The sequence below is a fragment of the Vulpes vulpes genome, chromosome 2, assembly GCF_048418805.1.
Source record: "Vulpes vulpes isolate BD-2025 chromosome 2, VulVul3, whole genome shotgun sequence".
Taxonomy (NCBI): domain Eukaryota; kingdom Metazoa; phylum Chordata; class Mammalia; order Carnivora; family Canidae; genus Vulpes; species Vulpes vulpes.
This window is the reverse complement of record NC_132781.1, coordinates 151,812,477-151,822,195: the sequence shown is the minus strand read 5'-3', so window position 1 is coordinate 151,822,195 and position 9,719 is coordinate 151,812,477.

Sequence of the window (9,719 nt, the reverse complement as noted above, 5' to 3'; positions counted from 1 at the left end):
TCCAGATCATTGCTTTTGTGCCCAAACTCCCTAGGCCCTCAATCTGCATTTTTAAAAATTTGCATGTGGAATTGAAAACTCTGGGCTCCAGATCGGGTCTAATGAATCCATTTTAGGCTTCTGCATCTTGTAATCCAGGACCTGGACCTACCTATCGAGGTTGGAGTTTGTTTAGGGTTGCCCTTGGCTTGATTCTTTGTTTGGCTTTTGAAGCCACGCTGGGATTGAGGACCGCTGGTAATGGGCAGAGAGGCAGGAGCTGGGTGAGTCTCCGCCAGCTGTTCCAAAGATTCACCAGAGCTCTGGGACAAGTGGAACAAAGTGGTTCTCAAACTTTTTGTGCCTTGTAACCTCCCAGAGGACCAGTGTTTGGAGGTAGAGCTGAGAAATTTGCATCTTGAGCAACTTTCCTGATGTTCCCATGCCAGGGGCATCCTTTCAGTCAATAGATCTTGTGCACTGACTACATAGATAATGTTGGGCATAGAGCAGGAAACAAGGCAGGCATGGTTACTGCCCTTTGGGGATTTATTGTCGGAGGAAGAGACAGATTAGATTAGCACACAACTAATTATTTAAATTATAATTGTGGGGGAAAAAATTATAATTGTGGGGAGGCCTGGGTGGCTCAGTTGGTTAGGCATCTGCCTTCAGCTCATGTCATGATCCCAGGGTCCTGGGATCGAGTCCTGTTTCAGGCTCTCTGCTCAGTGGGCCTCTGCCTGCTGTGCTCTCGCTCTCTGTCAAATAAATAAATAAAATCTTAAAAAAAAATTCTAGGGGGATCCCTAGATGGCTCAGCAGTTAAGCATCTGCCTTTGGCCCAGGGCGAAGTCCTGGAATCCTGGGATTGAGTCCCACATCAGGCTCCCTGCATTGGAGCATGCTTCTCTCTCTGCCTATGTCTCTGCCCCCCACACCTCCCGTCTCTCAAGAATAAATAAATAAAATATTTTTAAAAATTATTCTAAATGTGATCAGTACCTGAAAGGAGAAATAGGGAGGTGCTGTAGGAGCATTTACAAACTAGCAACAGAGCTTTTTCTTCCAAGGAAATATGTGGGACCTTTGCAGAAACTAAAACACATTCCAGAAGAGCAGTTTCTTACCCACTGCACCCTCTTGGGATATGAGGGCTCCATGGGACAGTTGGAAAGCTGCTAATCTACATTCCTGCTAATGGGTGCTGCTGTGTGCAACCGGGACCCTGGCCCTCATTTCATCCTGCACCCCCACCCCATTGGGAGTGTAGGTTGCTGCACAATCTCAGCAGAGCCCCTCTCTGGGAACTGCCCTGGACTGAAAGGAACTACTTGGCTGATGGTCAGGGCCGTGCCAGGCAGTCTAGCCTGCCTTCAATGACTGGTGGATGGGAGAGGAGAATACAAAGGCCTGGCTGCCTGCCCCCATTGGAAACAACTCTGAAGGGTTGTCCCAGCTCCAGGGCCCCCTTTATGAGGTCAACGCTGCAGCTACACCCCTGCCCAACTTGTGCCCCGTCCTACTGTGCTCTGCCCTCTGGTTTTGATCCCTGCTAAACCCCCTGTTTACAAATTTCCACCTCAGAGTCTGCTCACAGAGCAGAGAGGGGAGATGACTTACTTGAGGTCTCACAAGCCTGAGCCTTCAGATCCTTGTCATAGTTGGTAACCACCTGCATCAGTCCCACAACTTCCTGTCTCAACCTCCTCTTCCTGAGGTTGGAGGCAACAGCTGCAGTGTGAAAGGGCCAGAAGAGATGTCCCCTCCCATCCCCACTCCCGTGGCTGGAGACCTTGGGCTGGTCACTTCCCGTTTGTGGGTAGAAGGTTAAGTACCCTGTCTGGCCGTCCCCATCTTCTCCCAAGTCTGCCTGTGTGCCATGGCTCTGCCCCTGAGAAAAGCCAGGGCTCAGCTGCTGATAGCAGCAGAGATCCTTACCCCTCATGTCTGAACCACCTCTGACCTCACTGCTGGTTTGTGTAGGGGGGGTACCTGGAGCTTCTGTCCCAGTTCTGAGTATCTGAACTCATACTTCAAAGAGGAGTCATGCCAATATTATCGACTGCTTACTATGTTCCAGACGCTACCGGATGCTGGCAGCACCCACGAATGAGACAGATGCAGTCCTGGCCCTCATGCTCCTTTAAGTCCAGTGGAAAAGACAAAACACACAAGTACTTGTGATTAGTCCTGGGGGAATAAAAAGTACAGCTATGAGAGAGTTATAGCAGTGGGACTCCCACACTTGTGGCAGTTCCCTGGGAAATACCCTGGACCGGGCAGATAAGAAAGGGCTGGCCAAGGATGGGAGGGGAGAGAGGAGTGTGGTGCAAAGATTTCTGGCAGAGGAAGCAGCCTGGGGGAAGATCTGGAAAAGCAGGAAGAAGGCAGCCTGGTGGGGACAGAGGGAGCAGGGAGGACGCGAGGAAGGGCGAGGCGCAGAAGGAAGCCTAGGCCAGATCAGTCATGGCCTTGGCAGGCGTGTTAGAATTTTGGGCCCTACCCTGTGGGCCATGGGAAGTCTTCAAAGGAGGTTTGGTTGCATAGCACAAAATAGATGCTATGGACTGAATGTTCGTGTCCTCCTCAAATTCATATGCTGAAACCCTGATCTCCAGGATGATGGTATTTGGAGATGGGGGCTTGGGAGGGAATTAGGTCATGAGCCTGGGGGCCCCCATGGTGGGATTAGCGTCCTAATAAGAAGAGACAGGAGAGTGACTGCTCCCCACCCAGACCTGTGAGAACATCACCTGGATAAGGGTTTTCTCATCAGGAACCAAATTGGCTGGTACCTTGATCATGGACTTCCCAGACTCCGGAAGCACAAGAAAGAAATTTCTACTGTTTGAGCCATTCAGACTAAGGTATTTTTGTTATAGCAGCTAAACTTATACCATAGATAGTATTTACTGGAAGAAGGAACAGAGAACTTAGTAAGACTTATTTAGGATTTCCCATGTGCTGGGCGCTTCCACTGAAGCACATCATGGCCATGACCTTATCTGATCCTCACGACAGCCCTGTATAGTAAAGCCTATTATTAACTCTGTTTTAGGGATGGGCATAATTGAACCTAGACTTAAAATCCCCTCATCCAGAAAGCTTTCTCTGGCTCCCCATCTCTACCCTGGGTATACATTTTCCTGCTTTCACCTAAGCTTACCAAATCCTTCTGGTTTTCCGAGACATTTTTTTTTCTGTCTAGTTTGATAATCATTCATGTAGCTCACTCATCTCCGCATTTAATTGCAAGCCCGGTGGGGGCAGAAGCTTTTGTTCAAGGCTTTATCTCCAGAGCCTAGAGCAGGACCTTGCAGGTAGTAGGGACTGAGTAAATAAAATATGTAGAATATATGTTTCCAAAAAAAAAAAAAAATATATATATATATATATATATATAATATATATATATATATATATATATATATATATATATATATATATATATATATATATATATTTCCATCCACTAGGATGCTTAGTATAGTGCAGGATCTGGGTGGGAGGGGATGTTCCAGAAATAACAACCTCCCCCACATTTTGGACTTGGCCTCTGCTCTGGCTGTCTCTGCCTGGCTGGTTGTTACGTTGCCAGCTCTCAGACACTCTGCGTCAGGCTGATGTTGGGGAAAGAGCTTGGACTTTGGAACCAGATAGATGAGGCTCACATTTGAGTGCAAGTCCATCTGGAACAAGGCAGCATAGTATAAATAAACAGAACCAAGTACCTATATGAGATTTGATTTTCTTTAATTTCCTCACCTATAAAATGGGAACATTACCATCGACAATTATTGTTGTTAGGATCAAGTGAGAAAATATTGATAGAGTGCTTGAGTCCCTTCAATGGAAGACAGGAATTGGGTCAATGTTATTTCTGTAGACTAATAGCCTCAGTCTCCTCATCTGTGAAGAGGAGTTGCGAAATGCAAGATAATACAGAATTCCAAAGACCTGGAATGCTCTTCTCTCAGACCTGTGTGTGGTTAGCTCCTTCTAAACCTTCACTTCTCACCTTGAACATCACCTCATCAGACTTCTGACTTGATTCCTGTTTCTTAACCTGACTCTACCCCGCCATCTCTTTTCTCACCCATCTCCTTGTTCACTGGTCATCCCCACCATCCACCACAGTTCCTGAGTAAGTGCTCAGTACATATTGGTTAATTGCATTAAATATTTTTTTGCATTAAATATTTATTGATACTTATCAGTGAAAAGAGGCTGGGGTCTCGGTGCAAAGGGTCACACTGGAACCAGTGAACAAGGAGGACTGTTCAAGGCAATCCTAACCACAAGCCTAGGACATAGGAAGGGCAGGGATTTCACCCATTTGATAGCTGCAGGAACTGAGATCTAGCAACACTAATATTGCCCAGGAATTTCCCAAATTCGTAGGAGTTCTAGACCCTTTGGGCAGTGCTCTTTCCACCCACACTGCCTTCCAGGGGAAGAAGCACGGGAGGCCGGGATTCTAGTTCAAGTTCTGTTTAACTTGTGGTTGTAGATTTAGGTAAGTTACTTCCTTTCCTGAGCCTTAGTTTCTCCAACTCTAAATGGGAAAAATAACCCTTGCCCTGAATGGTGGTTAAGGTGAGAATCAGCTGAGATAATGAGCTGAAAGTATTTAATAAACTGAAAGCACTATACTTGTTGATGGAAGATTTTTTTTTTTGTATTAATATACAGAATCAGCATTGACATCAAAGATAAATCTCCATGGGCTGGGGAAGCCAGGGTAACTTCCTAAGAGCAGTGGCATTTCAGCAAGGCCTTAAAGATAGGTAAGATTTTGGGACATCTGGGTGGCTCAGTGGTTGAACACATGCCTTCCGCCCAGGGCATGATCCTTGGGTCCTGGGATCGAGTCCCACATTGGGCTCCCTACATGGGGCCTGCTTCTCTCTCTGCCTATGTCTCTGCCTCTCTCTCTCTGTGTCTCTCATGAATAAATAAATATTTTTTTTAAAAAAAGATAGGTAAGATTTTGGAGAAGCAAAGATCCAAAGCCACAGACCAACCAAAGCAGGACCCTCTGAGCTCTACTGTCTTCCCCTTCTGGTTGATATTCTCTAATCTGCTCTTCCCTACCCCAATTTATTTTTCCTTTCAAATCAAACTTATGAAAGTATAATTTGCCTACAATAAAATGCATAGGTTTTATTTATTTATTTTTATTTTATTTATTTTTATTTTTTAAAAAATGCACAGGTTTTAAATGCACACAGTTCCATGAGTTTTGGCAAGAGCACACCTATGCAACACCACCCAAATCAAATTCCAGTGTGACCCTTTGCAGCGAATCTCTAATCTCTTTTCATGTGTTCCCCCAGACAACCACTCTCTGCTTCCTGTCACTACAGGTTCATTTCCTTAATGACTCATTTTTTCATTAGCAAATCATGAAGTTCTGCATTCAAACATTAGAACAAAAACATAAGTACAAAAAAACATATTTCTTCACTAGGCTTTAGAGAGTATTTTCATTCTGGGGCATTTGCTAATGAACACAGAAGTCATTAGATACATAGACAGTAGCTAATTAGAGACAAAAATAATCATAGTTTGCCCATTTAGAGAAAAGAATGTATTGGTAAAAACTCTACCTACAAAGTTACAAGAGGTAACATGGATAACATGATTGCTTTTTGAGAGATGATGACTTATCTATAAAGCAGTATTTTTTATTTAAATATTTCTAAAGAAAGGACATTTTGAAAGAAAGCATTAGGGATCAATAGTCATTTCTAACTTTTTTCATCATCTCTTCCTTTAATTTCACAATACACACATTTAGAATGGTTCTGAAATTTCAAAGAGATGACAACTTAAGGAAGAGGTGTGGAAAAATAGTAAAGTTCTATTTTAGGGTGTCTTTTTTTAAAGATTTTATTTGATTTACTTATTCATGAGAGACAGAGAGAGGCAGAGACAAAGACAGAGGAATAAGCAGGTTCTTCACAAGGAGCCCTATGCAGGACTCGGGACTCGATCCCAGGATGGGCACCACACCCAGAGCCAAAGGCAGACGCTCAACTGCTGAACCACCCAGGCGTCCCAGGGTCTCTTGTTGAATAGAAAGACAATCATTATATCAAACAAAGAAATAGTAAATGAGTAGAAGTGTTTACTCTAAATTTAAGATAGTTAATGCTAGAACTTTATACCTACTTTATACCTGGACCATGTAATTGGACCAAATCATAGTCGGTTTTTTTTTTCAAACACTTTTTAAAATATGAAAAAAATCAACAAATTACATGAAAAAGAAAACCAAAATGTCTTCCCTTTGTTCTAATCATAGCAAACAAGTTTTAAGTCATCTCCTGGAAGATAGACTTAAATACGTTGTTCTCTCACTTAAATATCTTCAATGGATCTATCTTGCCAATCCGTGTAGTTTTGCATTCAAATATAGATTAGTTTAGCCTGTTCTACAATTTCATATAAATGGAATTATACAGTATGTACTTTTTTCCCTAAAGATTTATTTATATATTTTAGAGTGAGAGAGAGTGTGAGTGGGGAGAGGGGCAGAGAGAGGAAGAGAGAATCTGAAGCAGACTCGATGCAGAGCCCGAAGTGGGGCTCGATCCCACAACTGCGAGATCCCCACCAAGAGTCTGTTACTTAACCATTTGAGCCACCCAACCACTCCCACAGTATGTACTTTTTATGTACAATTTATTTTGCTCAGTGTAACATTTTTAAAGTCCATTCATGAGTTTCTTCTATCAGCAGGTCATTCCTTTTTTACAGCTGAGTGCTATTTCACCTTGTGAATATGCCACAAGTCATTCCTCTCTTCACCGCTTACTGAACATTTGGCTTGTTTCCAATTATTTAAATTAAGCTTCCATGAATGTTCAATTCTAAGTGTTTTTGTGGACATATATTTGTGTTTCTTTTGAGTAAATACCTAGAAGTGGAATTGTTGGGTTATATGGTAAATGCATGTTTAATTTCACACAAAAAAATGCCCAACTATTCTCTAAAGTGGTTGCAACATTCTACATTCTTACCAACAATATTTGAAAGTACCAGTTGCTCCACATTTCCTTAACACTTGGCATAGTCACTCTCTTTTTATAATTTTATTTTATTTTATTTTTTTCACTCTCTTTCATTTTAGCCACGCTAATAGGTATATCATAGCAACAGAATTTTCACAGTGGATCTTATTAAGGTATAATTTGCATACAATAAAATTTTCCTATTTTAAGTACAGTTCTTTGAGTTTTGACCATATATACAGTCGTGTAACCATCACCACCATCATGATATAAAATATTTTAATATTCCCTCAAAACTTCCTTAGGCTCTTTTACTATCAGTTCTTCCCCCAACCCCCTCCCCTAGCAACCACTGATCGGCTTTGTCACTATAGTTTTCACTTTTCCAGAACTTTGTATAAATGGAAGTACTCATTGTAATCTTTTGTGGTTGGCTTCTTTCAGTTAGCATAATGTTTTTGATACCCGTTATGTTGTGTGTATTCATCATGTTGCATGTTGTATGTGTAGTTCATTCCCCTTTATTGCCAAGTAGAATACTATTGTATAACTATATCTCAATTTATTTATTCTTTCACTAGTTGATGGATATATGAGTTTTTTTGCAATTTTGGCTACTATGAATAAAGCTGCTATTTGTGTAGGCATAGGTTTTCATTTCTTTTGAGTGAAAACATGGGGGTGAGATTGATAGGACATATGGTAGGTGTATATTTAATTTTATAAGAAATTGTCGGGGGCAGCCCGGTGGCTCAGGGGTTTAGCGCCGCCTTCAGCCCAGGGCATGATCCTGGAGTCCTAGGATCGAGTCCCACGTCAGGCTCCCTGCATGGAGTCTGCTTCTCCCTCTGCCTGTGTCTCTGCCTCTCTCTCTCTCTGTTTCTCGAATAAATAAATAAAATCTTAAAAAAAAAAAAAAAAGAAATTGTTGGGACACTTAAATGGCTGTCAGTTAAGCTTCTGCCTCTAACTCAGGTCATGGTCCTGGGGTCCTGGGATTGAGCTCCACATCCAGCTCCCTGGATCCTTGCTCAACTGTGAGACTGCTTCTCCCTCTCCCTCTGCTATTCCCCTCCACTCACATGCTCGTTCATTCTCACAAATAAATAAATAAAATATATTTTAAAAGATTTTATTTATTTATTCATGAGAGACACACAGAGAAAGGCAGAGACATAGAGGGAGAAGCAGGCTCCCTGCCAGGAGCCTGATGTGGGACTCAATCCCAGGACCCCGGGATCATGACCTGAGCTGAAGGTAGACGCTCAGCCACTGAGCCACCCAGGTGCCCCAAATAAATAAAGTCTTAAAAAAAAAGAAATTACCAAATCATTTTCCAAAATAGCTGTTTCATTTGTGGTCCCACCAACAATATACAAGACTGCCAATTGCTCAGCCTCCTTGGCAGCACTTGGTATTGTCAGCCTCTGTAACTTTAGCTGTTCTCATGGGTATGGAATAGTTGCTCCTAATTTTTATCTATTTATTTATTTTTCAACTTTTATTTAAGTAATCTCTATACCCAACATGAGACTTGAACTCACGACCACGAGATCAAGAGTTGCATGCTCTTTCAACTGAGCCAGTCAGGTGCCTTAGTAGCTCATAATTTTTAATTTGTATTTCTGTGATGACTAATGATATTGAGCATCTTTTTATGTACTTATTGGGATTTTTTTCTTAAGATTTTATTGATGTGAGAGAGAGAGAGAGTGAGCGTGAGAGAGAGCATGATTGGGGGAAGGGGCACAGGGAGAGGGAGAAGAAGGCTCCCCGCTGAGCAGGGAGCCTAAAGCAGGGCTCAGTGCAGGACTTGATCCCAGATCTCCAGGATCATGACCTGAGCCAAAGGCAGATGGTTAACTGACTGAGCCACCTGGTACTTATTGTTTATGTGTATATCTTGTATATCTGTTGAGTATCTTTTTAAATCTTTTGCTTGTTTTCTTTATTGGATTGTTGTTTTCTTCTTGTTCCGTAATACCAGTTCTTTATATATTCTAGGTAGTCTGGGTTTATATTATGTCAGGTATATGAACTGCAAATATTTTCTCCTTGACTGTAGCTTGCCTTTTCATTCTCTAGAAGAACAGAAGGTTGTAATTTTTTAAATTTATTTTTATTTTTGTTTATTTTAAAGATTTTATTTATTCATGAGAGACACACAGAGAGAGGCAGAGACACAGGCAGAGGAGAAGCAGGCTCCCCACAGGGAGCCTGATGAGGGACTTGATCCCCGGACCCTGGGATCACACCCTGAGCCGAAGGCAGATGCTCAACCACTGAGCCACTCAGGTGTCCCTGTATTTTTTTTTTTTTTTTTAGATTTTATTTATTTGAGAGAGGGAGCACACAAGAGAAAGCATGAGGGGTGGGGGCACAGAATGAGGGAGAAGCAGGCTTCTCCCTGAGCAGGGAGCCCAATGTGGGGATAGATCCCAGGACCCCAGGACCAAAACCCAAGGGGAAGGCAGATACTTAACTGATTAAACCACCCAGATGCCCCAGAATATTGTAATTTTGATGAAGATCAATATATCACTTTTTTTATACTTCAGATCTTTTGTATTTTACCCAAGGAAACTTTGCCTAACCCAAGGTGACAGAAAGGTTGTCCTGTGTTATTTTTCACCAAGAAATTTCATCATTAACACTTAGATCTATGATTCGTTTCATGTTAATATTTGTGTATGGTGTGAGGTAATGGTAGAAGTTCATTTT